Source organism: Haematobia irritans, chromosome 2 (genome assembly GCF_050003625.1).
Source record: "Haematobia irritans isolate KBUSLIRL chromosome 2, ASM5000362v1, whole genome shotgun sequence".
NCBI lineage: Eukaryota > Metazoa > Arthropoda > Insecta > Diptera > Muscidae > Haematobia > Haematobia irritans.
The window spans coordinates 226,842,237-226,855,503 of record NC_134398.1 but is presented as its reverse complement, the minus strand read 5'-3'; positions in this window follow the sequence as shown (position 1 = coordinate 226,855,503).

The following is a 13,267-nucleotide window of genomic DNA, read 5'->3' as shown; positions in this document are numbered from 1 at the left end:
GCATGTGAAGGCCTCAGCAGTAACGCGTGAGAAATTCAATTTACTAAAGAAGATTTGCACACGTATGCAATGAATCTTATACTCTTAAGTAAATTGCTATATTTTCGTCTATGTCGATGTGTTAGTCTATGCTCTATACACAAACATGTGGTTCTCTTTGCATACACATATCCACACACACACATACATTTGCAAAATTTTATGTGATTCTCTAGTTAAAATGAATCCCATCGCGATGGTATATGAAATGCGTGTTGGTAATGGTGTTGCTCTCTAGCATTGCATATGCCAAGTGCAAATGGAATTTCACGATAAAATTTTTGCAAATTTTTCCACGAGATACGAAATAATGTGATTTCAATAAGAAGTGCAAATTATAACACTGTTCCTTCGTACACATGTAGTACATTGCCATAGCGACATAATGTGCTCCTTCGTTTGGTTTGGATTTAAATGGGATTTCTTAAAGTTGTTTTTATGTGAGTCTACAATCGGCAATTCACATTGGATTGACTATGATTATAGAAGTTAAGCTAGAAATATGAAGTTTTCAATTTGTCTTTTAAGCTCAACTTTATACAAAAGAAAAAATAGACAGATATTCCAAAAGAAACTTGGAAATAAGTTCACATTAAATTGGAATAAAAATATTACTGATAATTTTATTGCCATAAAAATATAAATATCCCACAATCAATTTGTCCAGAACTTAGCACGTAGGCTATTCGGTCCATTGTGATACCATAGTGTTGCCCGATTTTATGTTAAGCTCAATGACAAGGGACCTTCATTTTATAGCCGAACGGCTTTTCGTGCCAGTGAAACCAATTTCAAAAACTTAAAATACTCAGAAATGTCACCAGCATTACTAAGAAGGGGAGTCACTGTGGTACAATAGTTATCGTACCTGTCTCGCATAATAAGGTCGTGGGTTCAACCCCAGTTTCGACCAAACCACAAAAAGTTTTCCAGCGGTGGATTATCCCACCATAAGTAATGCTGTTGAAATTTCTGAGTGTTTCAAAGTTGCTCTAAGGGGTTTGGTTTGGGAGCCACCATGGTGCAATGGTTAGCATGCCCGCCTTTCATACACAGGGTCGTGGGTTCAAACCCAGTTTCGACCAAACACCAAAAAGTTTTTCAGCGATGGATTATCCCCTCTCAGTAATGCTGGTGACATTTCTGGGTGTTTCAAAGTTTCTCAAAGTGGTTTCACTGCAATGTCGAACGCCTTTCAGACTCGACAATAAAAAAGTAGATTCCTTGTCATTGAGCTAAACATAGAATTGGGCAGCAATCAGTGATAAGTGACAAGTTCACCTGTATGGTAACACAATGGACTGAATAGTCTAAGTGAGCCGGAAATATCGGGCTGCCACTATAACTAGGCTAATCATTACTGCGAGGCCGAGAACCGCTGCAAACTTCTTGGTACTCGGTCGAAACTATGATTGAACCCCCTGATCCTTTATCTGCAAGACGGGCACGCTACTATATGCATCACGGTGGCTCACGTTAGTTTAGTTTAGTGTGCCACTCATGTATGACTTAAATGCGAGGATCAGGACCAGCGTTTATCGATGATATGGTGCATTCAATCGAGGTCGTAGATTACTCCAAGTCGAATTTTGTGAAGGTCGTCCAAAATCAATTGTTGCTCTGCAATCCATTGATGCTGGCAGCCAACTGATATTACAAGATCGTCATGTAATCTATCGGGAGAAAACCTTAGACATTAGTGGGACTAGACTACATTCAATATTGCATGACCGTCAAAAATTTGTTGCCGTTGGATCCAACAAAATAAGGCTCGTGTCGATTGTTCGAAATATATGATCCAAAAATATGATCGTGGTGCTTCGAAAAAGGTGATAAATCGTTGATTTACGCATATAAGTAAGTAGCAGTCTATTGTAAGGGTGCTTCATGATGAGCCCAGCCCAACGAAAGGTGCTGGAGCACGCATTACATCCAAGCAAATGATCGCCTTCACTCTTCACCACGATAATGCGAGCTCTCACACCTCGGCTCAAGCAACTGAATTTTTGAGCACTTAAACCATCGGTTTGACGGGTTATCCGCCCTATAGTCCTGACTTGGCACCGAATGACTTCTTTTTATAAAAATAGAGGTTAACTGTTTTCAACACCTGTAGAGCGATTGATATATTCAGAATGCATGTTTGGGAAATACCTGAACCATAGTGGCAAAAGTGATTCGACAATTGGTTAAAACGTATGAAAAAGTGTGTAGAACTTAATATCGAACATTTTGGAAAACAATAATACGATTTTCAATTATTACATACTTTTTCTGTATGTCGATGGAGCTCTATCAATCGACTGAAATGGAAACAAACAGCTGGATTTATAACCAAAAATCAGCTGTTTCTATGCATGTCAGTCGATCGATAGAGATCGTTCGACATACAGAAATAGGCTGTTAATATTTGTTGATTGTTCTTTAATCCCGGAATACAATAGATACCACTCATAAAAGGAGGCGATAAACCACAGTTGAAACTAGGATTAAAGCGGGCATGATAACCATTGATCCATGGTAGCTTTAGTTAGGTTCGTTTAGTATGTCATTGACGTGTTAAATAAAAACAAGTATATACGGCCGTAAGTTCGGCCGTTTCTATAGAAATAAAATTTTGACAAAATTTTCTATAGAAATAAAATTTTGACGAAATTTTCTATAGAAATAACATTTTGACAATGTTTTGTATAAAAATAACATTTTGGTAGATTATTTTTGGCTCGAGTGGCAACCATGATTATGAACCGATATGGACCAATTTTTGTGTGATTGGGGATCGGCTATATATAACTATAGACCGATATGGACCAATTTTGGCATGGTTGTTTGCGGCCATATACTAACACCACGTTGCAAATTTCAACCGGATCGGATGAATTTTGCTCCTCCAAGAGGCTCCGGAGATCAAATCTGGGGAACGGTTTATATGGGGGCTATATATAGTTATGGACCGATATGGACCAATTCTTTCGTGTTTGTTAGAGACCACATTCCAACACCATGTTCCAAAATTCAACCGGTTCGGATGAATTTTACTCTTCCAAGAGGCTCCGGAGGACAAATCTGGGGATCGATTTATATGGGGGCTATATATAATTATGGACCGATATGGACCAATTCTTGCATGGTTGTTAGAGACCATATACAAACACCACGTACCAAATTTCAACCGGATCGGATGAATTTGGCTCCTCTAAGAGGCTCCGGAGGTCAAATCTGGGGATCGGTTTATATGGGGGCTATATATAATTATGGACCGATGTGGACCAATTTTGGCATGCTTGTTAGATACCATATACTAAAATCATGTACCAAATTTCAGCCGGATCGGATGAAATTTGCCTCTCTTAGAGCAATCGCAAGCCAAATTTGGGGGTCCGTTTATAAAGGGGCTATACGTAAAAGTGGACCAATATGGCCCATTTGCAATACCATCCGACCTACATCAATAACAACTACTTGTGCCAAGTTTCAAGTCGATAGCTTGTTTCGTTCGGAAGTTAACGTGATTTCAACAGACGGACGGACGGACGTACATGCTCAGATCGACTCAGAATTTCACCACGACCCAGAATATATATACTTTATTGGGTCTTAGAGCAATATTTCGATGTGTTACAAATGGAATGACAAAGTTAATGTACCCCCATCCTATGGTGGAGGGTATAAAAACTATTTATATTTTTATGGCCCATATACAAAAAATATTGACAGTTCATCCAAGGATATATGGCAAAAGTTACCTAGGTTAGGTGGCAGCCCGATGTATTAGACTCACTGTGACTATTCAGTCCATAGTGATACCACAATGGTGAACTTCTCTTTTATCACTGAGTGCTGCCCGATTTCATGTTAAGCTCAATGACAAGAGACCTCCTTTTTATAACCGAGTTCGAACGGCGTTCCACATTGCAGTGAAACCATTTAGAGAAGAAAAACGTTTTGGTGTTCGGCCGAAGCAGGAATCGAACCCACGACCTTGTGTATCCAGGGCGGGCATGCTAACCATTGCACCACAGTGGCTCCCATGGCAAAAGTTGGTTTAATCTTTACATTAATATATTGTATATGGGGGGTTATAATGGAGGTGCACTAATACAAATATCAAAAGTCACCTAAACATCTTATTGACATTTTGTGTTATTTTTAATTAAATAAATTTTAAATTAAAACTAAAATTGTTGGTAAAAAAATTAAAGCAACCCATGTTTCCTAGTATACCTTAAATATATAATTTACCCTCTTTGGAAATACCAAAAGACGGCTCATTAATTATTAGCACTTAAATAATGGACCATATGGGAGCATTTTATACGGCTCAATGGTAGAGAATTAGGAAATAATTACAACCTTCGCAAAATGATAAATTCAACAATGATTTTGTGTTGCTGTGGTCCTTAGGTTTCACTTCCTTAGCTATTACCATAACTAAAGACTTTAAAAAAAAGTTTTGGCCCTTTTCGGCAGTACTTATTTCAACACTTATTTATTCCATGTCGTTGAAATTTAAGCCCTCCAAAAGACCCATTCGAAGTTATTTCATTGGCCATGTATAACTTTTAAGTTTTCCTTGGTCTCTTGAGAAGGTGTTAATACCCCCCCCAATCCACCCCTCTCAATTCCTTGTCCATCGCAAACTAATGCTGACAAAAATGTCTCGGTAGCCTTTTATATTGGATTTAGATACAGTTGTGCACAGCCACTTCCCCTGTCCTCAACATGAACATGGCCACATCCTGTTAGCAGACCTTGGTTGGGTTTTCGTTGTCAGTGTTAATCCTACTGTAGAATGTTGGACTTAACAAATGTCGCTTAAAAAAGTTTTCTTTAGAATTTCATCGAAAAATACAGCGAAAATTTGTTAAGGAAACTTTAATTTCCGCTAGAATATAAAGCAGCAGTAAGGCTTTAGTGTAGAAGCCAAGTTCTGAGACACTACTAAAATTATGAGTGGGAACAAAACTTTATTTAAACTTTAAATAAAAATAAAAAAAACTATTTAAAAGTAAATTTCAAATAACTTTTGGTTTTCTTAAAGGAGAGACGTTTATATGGAGAACTTCATTTAATGTTATTCATATAGGCCCATGGACCGTATGAGTAACAGAACTGGTAGTCAAGTTGTTCATACGCATGATAGTCTGACCTAGGAAAAATATGAGAATATTATAGTCACTTTAATTTAAATTAATTAATTTAATTCTATTAACCTTGTAATTGTATTTGTAAAAAAAAAATTGAAATAGTCGGTCCATCAGTTTAAAATTTTGCATAACTCCTTCCAGGTGGGCCATATCGGCCCATAGAGGTGCATCTTTAATCTTTCACTACACAAAACAAAAACAATTCTGATTCAATCACGAAATTAATTGAGGCAATTCATTTTTTAATTCAAATATCTTCAATCACAGAAGTGATAGCATCAATTAAAAAATTAATTGAAACTATTAATTTTTGTGATCGATTTTTATTTCAATTGAATATTTTTTTAAAACTCAAAAATGGAATTCACATAAAGCGGTCCTATGATTCTGAAACTAACAAACCCTTAACGGAGTCTTTGAGAGGTTAATACGATTGTCATTTCTTCCAGGCCAAATATTAATTACCCACCACCACGAATTAATTAGAATAGTTTCCCAAAATACCTCTAATTTTAAAATTTTAGGGAAATTGTATAAAAGAGTAAATTCGGGAGATCATTCCCTATGAAGTCTTTACTATAACATGGATCGATATAAACCAAAATCAAGGACCCGTCCTTGTGGACCCAAAATAACTCCAACTTTCAGGGAAATCGGATATATTTTACTGTCCACGATTTCAAATCAGGAGGTCAGTCTATATGGGAACCTTAGCAAAAAAAAAAAACAAAAAATAGACCGATTCATTCCATATGTAATGCAACAGAGTAAATTTTAATTTGTCGTCGGAACTAATATCACATTTTAGACTCAGTTCAGATTTGTTTGAATTGGCCCCCTGTGGCACGAATTATGTCCTTCAAATGGCCGACAAAGCCATCAAATGCTGGACGAAAGTTGCTTTGCAGCATTATGACCCATTTACGATGAAGCGCTGCCTTGAAATAATCGACACTTTGGTATATTTTAGTTCCAACCTTACTATCAAAAATGTTCCAAGCACAAAACTCCAACGAAGTAAGGAACCTTCCTTTTAAGTCATTCTTTGTTAACGCATGCTGAGTGTGATAGTGATGAGTCCTGGAATGTCCATGATCTGCGCCTAAAATATTTGTCTGCCCATGACTTTATTACTGTCCTAAACATATTTTGCCAATAAATTTACAATTTTTATTTTAAACTCACGGTCGATGAATACTTGCGGAAATACGAAACCATTGATCGCTACGGAGGCCCATGCCATTACAATCGACGGCGCTTTAATTCTGGTAGCCAATCGAAAGTGTAAATTTCCAGCTCACCTCTATGGCAAGTAAACCCGACCATTTTCTTCGTTCACAAACTGTTCAATTTGGAATGGCTTCTCATCGGAGAAAAGCAAATACCGGAAATGGCCACTTTCGTACAAGGAAACCAACTGCTTGGCTCTTTCCAGTCTCACTTTTTTTGTGCATCGGTGAGCTTTTGTACTGTTGGAAATTCAATGGCTTTAGTCATGCCACTACGACGTGATTATCGATTAAATCTGGCCTTCATATTTCGGATTATTTCTGGTTATATCATGGTAACGAGGCCCAAGTCATTACCATCGACGGCGCTTTAATTCTGGTAGTCAATCGAAAGTGTAAATTTTCAGTTCACCTCTTTGGCAAGTAAATCCGACCATTTTCTTCGTTCACAAACTGTTCAATTTGGAATGGCTTCTCATCGGAGAAAAGCACATACGGTAAATGGCCACTTTCGTACAAGGAAACCAACTGCTTGGCTCTTTCCAGTCTCACTTTTTTGTGTATCGGTGAGCTTTTGTACTGTTGGAATTCAATGGCTTTAGTCACGCCTGATTTTCGATCAAATCTGGCCTTCATTTTTCGAATTATTTCTGGTAATATCATGGTAACGAACAACGGTATCAGAAAACAAGTATATATGGCCAGGCCGAATCTTATCTACCTTCCAACATGGATTGCGTAGAAACTTCTACTAAAGACGGTCATCCACAATTAAATTACTTGGGTTGCGGCATTTTAAAACTTCTTAACATCATCATCTATAGTAGACAAAAGGAAGGTCGATTAAATAAGTATATATTTAGTTTTTGACCGGTATATATAGGGAAGAAATAATTACGAACCGTTATGAACTTTTGTGCTGTAATTATAGAGCCAGAATTGAAATATGGGTGTCGCTTTATATGGGGGCTATATACAATTATGAACACGAGTCTACCAAAAATGGCAGATTTTTTTACTGTTTGGTAGATTGGTACAATTCTCGATGTTTTGGAAGATTTTCCAAAATATTCCTCTGACAAAATTTTGTATAGAAATAAATTTTTGACAAAATTTTCTATAGAAATTATATTTTGACAAAATTTCCTAAAGACATAAAATGTTGACAAAAGTTTCTATAGAAATACAATTTTTACAAAATTTTCGATAGTAATATAATATTTTGACAAAATTTTCTATGGCAATAAAATTTTGGTAGATTATTTTTGGCTCGAGTGGCAATCGTGATTTCTCTGTGATTGGGGATCGGTTTATTTGGGGGCTATATATAATAAAGATCGATACGGACCAATTTTGGCATCGTTGTTATCGGCCATACACTAGCGCAGTATACCAAATTTCAACCGGATCGGATGAATTTTGCCTTTTCAAGAGGCTCCGGGGCCAAATTTGGGGATCGGTTTATATGGGGACTATATATAATTATGAACCGATATAGACCAATTTTTGCATGGTTATTAGAGACCATATACTAACGCTTTTGCTCCTCCAAGAGGCTCTGGAGTTCAAATCTGGGGATCGGTTTATATGGGGGCTATATATAATTATAGACCGATGTGGACCAATTTTTGCACGGTTGTTAGGGACCATATACTAACACCATGTACCAAATTTCAGCCAGATCGGATGGAATATGCTTCTCTTAGACACTCCGCAATCCAAATCTGAGGGTCCCTTTATATGGGGGCTATACGTAAAAGTGAACCGATATGGCTCATTTGCAATACCATCCGACCTACATCAATAACAACTACTTGTGCCAAGTTTCAAGTCGATGGCTTATTTCGTTCGGAAGTTAGCGTGATTTCAACATACGGAAGGACGGACGGACGACTCAGAATTTCACCACGACCCAGAATATATATACTTTATGGGGTCTTAGAGCAATATTTCGATGTTTTACGAACGGAATGACAAAGTGGAGGGTATAAAAAATATTTATTCACATTTAAATACTGAAGGGCTCTAACGAAAACCCCTTGTGGTTTTCCAGCCAAATATAAAGAAATCGCACAATTACGCCTGAATTCCAAAACGAATAAAGTTATTTCTGCATGCAATAGATCAACATGCTTTTGTAAGCTTGCAAAATAAAAATGAACTGTCACTGGAATAAATATACTTCATATACTTTCAGACAAATCGGATAAAAATTACAGTCTCCCATGTTCTGATTTTTGGAATCGCAGGAATTTATTTTTCTTGTTAAGAAAAAATAAAAATACTCTGGGACTCCAATACAATTTTGATTTGAACTTCTCATTAAAGGGAAATACCAGCACCCTTTTCTGGAGTTAAAATACTTACATATTTTACATTTAGGTCAATCGAATAAAAATTGCTGTGTCTAATCGTGGGATCAGACTATATGGAGGCTAAATCGAAATCCTGCTCCGATATAACCCAACTTCGAATTTGATCTGGTTACAAACGGACAGACGGATATTGTTACAATGGCTTAGAGACGGAGTAGCAACTACGGTTGCCACAGTTGGCAGAATTCTACCACAAATTTTAGATTTTAGAATTTAGATTAGTAGAATTCTTGATGTTTGGGTAGATTTTGCAAAATATATCTCTTCAACTAAAAGGTACATAACTCTTTATAGAAATACAATTTTGACCAACTTTTCTATAAAATTTAAATTTTGACAATATTTTCTATAAAAATAAAATTCTGACAATAATTTCTATACAAATATAATTTTGACAAAATTTGTTATGAAAAAAATATAACAAAATTTTTCAATAGATATAAAATTTTGACATAATTTGCTAGAGAAAAACAAGTATATACGGCCGTAAGTTCGGCCAGGCCGAATTTTATGTACTGCGTAGAAACTTCTACGAAAGACTGTCATCCACAAATTTCAACTCACACGGATGAAATTTGCTCCTCCAAGAGGCTCCAAAACCAAATCTCGGGATCGGTTTCTATGGGGGCTATAAATGATTATGGACTGATATGGACCACTTTTGACATAGTTGTTAAATATCATATACTACCACCACGTACCAAATTTCAACCAGATCGGATGAATTTTGCTTCTCCAAAAGGCACCGGAGGTCAAATCTGGCGATCGGTTTATATGGGAGCTATATATAATTATGGACTGATAGGAACCAATTCCTGCATGGTTGTTGGATACCATATACTAACATCACGTACCAAATTTCAACTGAATCAGATTAATTTTGGTCTTACAAGAGTCTACGGAGGTCAAATCAGGTGATCGGTTTATATGGGGGCTATATATAATTATGGACCGATATGGACTACTTTTTGCATGGTCATTAGAGACCATATACTAACATCATGTACCAAATTTCAGCCGGATCGGATGAAATTTGTTTCTCTTAGAGGCTCTGCAAGCCAAATCGGGGGATCGGTTTATATGGGGGCTATATATAATTATGGACCGATATGGACTAATTTTTGCATGGTCATTAGAGACCATATTCTAACATCATGTACCAAATTTCAGCCGGATCGGATGAAATTTGCTTCTCTTAGAGGCCTCGAAAGCCAAATTTGGGGGTCCGTTTATATGGGGGCTATACGTAAAAGTGGACCGATATGGCTCATTTGCAATACCATCCAACCTACATCAATAACAACTACTTGTGCTAAGTTTCAAGTTGATAGCTTGTTTCGTTCGGAAGTTAGTGTGATTTCAAGAGAAGGACGGACATGCTCAGATCGACTCAGAATTTCACCACGACCCAGAATATATATACTTTATGGGGTCTTAGATCCATATTTCGATGTGTTAAAAACAGAATGACAAAGTTAATATACCCCCCATCCTATGGTGGAGGGTATAAAAAAAAATTTTTCCTACACAGAAAAAAAAGTGTCTCGTAAATTTAAGAAGATTTTTACAATAATTTATTACAAGAATTTTCCAGAATTTTAGTTCATTTTTCGTATCTTCAACGAAAACTAACTACTCGAAAGGAAATTTTACAAATTCTAAGTAGCAATCGTTTAGTTCATGGCCTACAAAATGCGATGGAAATTTCCTTAAAAAAATTCTTAACTGGTAGTTAAAAATTCGTTTGTCATGCTATAAAACTACTTGTGCAATATAAAGTATTTTCTAAATAATAAGTGCAATTTACCATAAGATTTTTTTGTATGAGAAAATATTTTTTTACGAAAAATGAACTTGAAAGTGGATAGCAATTTCTTACTGACAATTCCTATGGTTAATAATTGTTGGTAAAAAATTTCCCAATGAAATATTTTTAGTTCACATGTAATTAAATTTATAGACATTTTCGTCAAAAATGGGTAGATATCATTTCATGAAGTTTTTGCTAATTTTAAGTTAAACGTTTCATCGTTCTTATACTGATATGCATTTAAGAGTATTGTTTTTAGAGTAAATTGTGGACAGATGCGATGAACTAATGCATAGTACAGAGATCCTTCTCGTCAAAGTGGAATATGTTTAATGTAAAGATGATGTTACTTGAATTTGTTTTTGAGAGTGAGAGCATGCAATGCAATAATGAGACATGGTAGCGAGTGATGGGGAGAAGCCGTTCAAGAACTGCCCATGCATCCCGAAAAATGCACTGTTTGGTGTGGTTTGTACGCTGGTGGAATCATTGGACCGTATTTTTTCAAAGATGCTGTTGGACGCAACGTTACGGTGAATGGCGATCGCTATCGTTCGATGCTAACAAACTTTTTGTTGCCAAAAATGGAAGAACTGAACTTGGTTGACATGTGGTTTCAACAAGATGGCGCAACATGCCACACAGCTCGCGATTCTATGGCCATTTTGAGGGAAAACTTCGGAGAACAATTCATCTCAAGAAATGGACCGGTAAGTTGGCCACCAAGATCATGCGATTTGACGCCTTTAGACTATTTTTTGTGGGGCTACGTCAAGTCTAAAGTCTACAGAAATAAGCCAGCAACTATTCCAGATTTGGAAGACAACATTTCCGAAGAAATTCGGGCTATTCCGGCCGAAATGCTCGAAAAAGTTGCCCAAAATTGGACTTTCCGAATGGACCACCTAAGACGCAGCCGCGGTCAACATTTAAATGAAATTATCTTCAAAAAGTAAATGTCATGGACCAATCTAACGTTTCAAATAAAGAACCGATGAGATTTTGCAAATTTTATGCGTTTTTTTTTAAAAAAAAGTTATCAAGCTCTTAACAAATCACCCTTTATATTGGCGTTTGTTTATTAAAACTTTGAAATGAAAGTTATTAATATTTTAGCGATGAAATGTACGATGGCGGAGTGATGATCGGTAGCTTAGAAAAAAGTTATTAAGAATGTTCAATATTTAGGAAAAAATGCTGAAATGGAAAGTATATTGAAATTCTTTTATCTAATTTAATTTTTATTATTCAATGTAAAAAATAAATATTCAATTTCAGAGTAACTCCAGATGAATTTGGAAATTTGTTTGTTACACCTCTGCGTATAGTTTAATGATAAATAGGTAAGAGTTCTTTTTCAATGTGGTTTTCTTTAAAAAAATAATATTCTTTATGTATATTATTATTTGCTAATTATTATTATTATTTTTTTAACAAGTTTCATGTTTTTCTTTGTTGTAAAAAAATATCTAAGTTAAGAGCAACCCCAGATGGATTCAGCGTATAATTTAATAGAGAAGTGGTAAGTTTTCTTTTAAAAATTGGCATTCTTCTCACTAGAATATTTACGTTTTAGTGACATTTTTATTGTCAAAAATTACAGTTTTTAATACTTTATTTTAGTATTACTTTAATCAAATATTTTTGGAAAAATTTTGTTACACCTCAGCATATAGTTTAATCATAAATTGGTAAGTATTCTTTTTAAAATGTGGTTTTCTGTTAAAAAGGATATTTTTTATTTATATCATTATTTGCTAATTATTATTATTATTATTTATTTTTTTTTTTTTGAAACTAGTTTAATGTTTTTCTTTGTTGTAAAAAAATATTTAATTTCAGAGCAACCCCAAGATGGATTCGGGCATATTTTTATATTCCTCCTCAGCGTATAATTTAATAGAAAAGTGGTAAGTTTTCTTTTAAAATGTGGCTTTCTTTTCACTAGAATATTTAAATTTTTATGACCTTTTTATTATCAAAATTACATGTTTTTAATACCTTATTTATTTATAATTTATTATTTTTATTGTAAAAAACAAATATTTAATTTCAGAATAACAATTTGGAAACATTTTTATGAATTGGTAAGCTTTCTTTAACATTCTTTTAACCAGAATATTTAGTTTTTTTATGCATATTATTTTTTAATTAGATTTTTTGGAAACCAATTTAATGTTTTCTATTTAATGTAAAAAATAAATATTTAATTTCAGAGTATCCCCAAATGAATTTCGATAACTTTTTAACCTCAGCGTACAATTTAATAGAGAATTGGTAAGTTTTATATTAAAACTTTGGCTTTCTTTTGACAAGAATATTTATTGTATTATGTCCTTCACATCGATAACAACACAGTTTTATGAGTTAATATATTACTTAATTCATTATTTCTCTAATTGTTTCAGCTACAAACTTTATGAGGTACGTTTATCTAAGAAAAGTTGAATTCCTTACACCATTTAATAAAATGCCCCCAAATTTGGTAAGTTACAAGCTAATTTAAAGAGATTAAAAATTATAGTTTATTACATGTTAATTTTTAACAATTTTCATTATTCCTTCCATTTTTTTCAGCAAGATATGTGAATATACTAACGATGAATAAAAAACTAAAGAAATAGCGAGTTAAAATAAACTACTTTCTTGTTCCACGTGGTCATAATT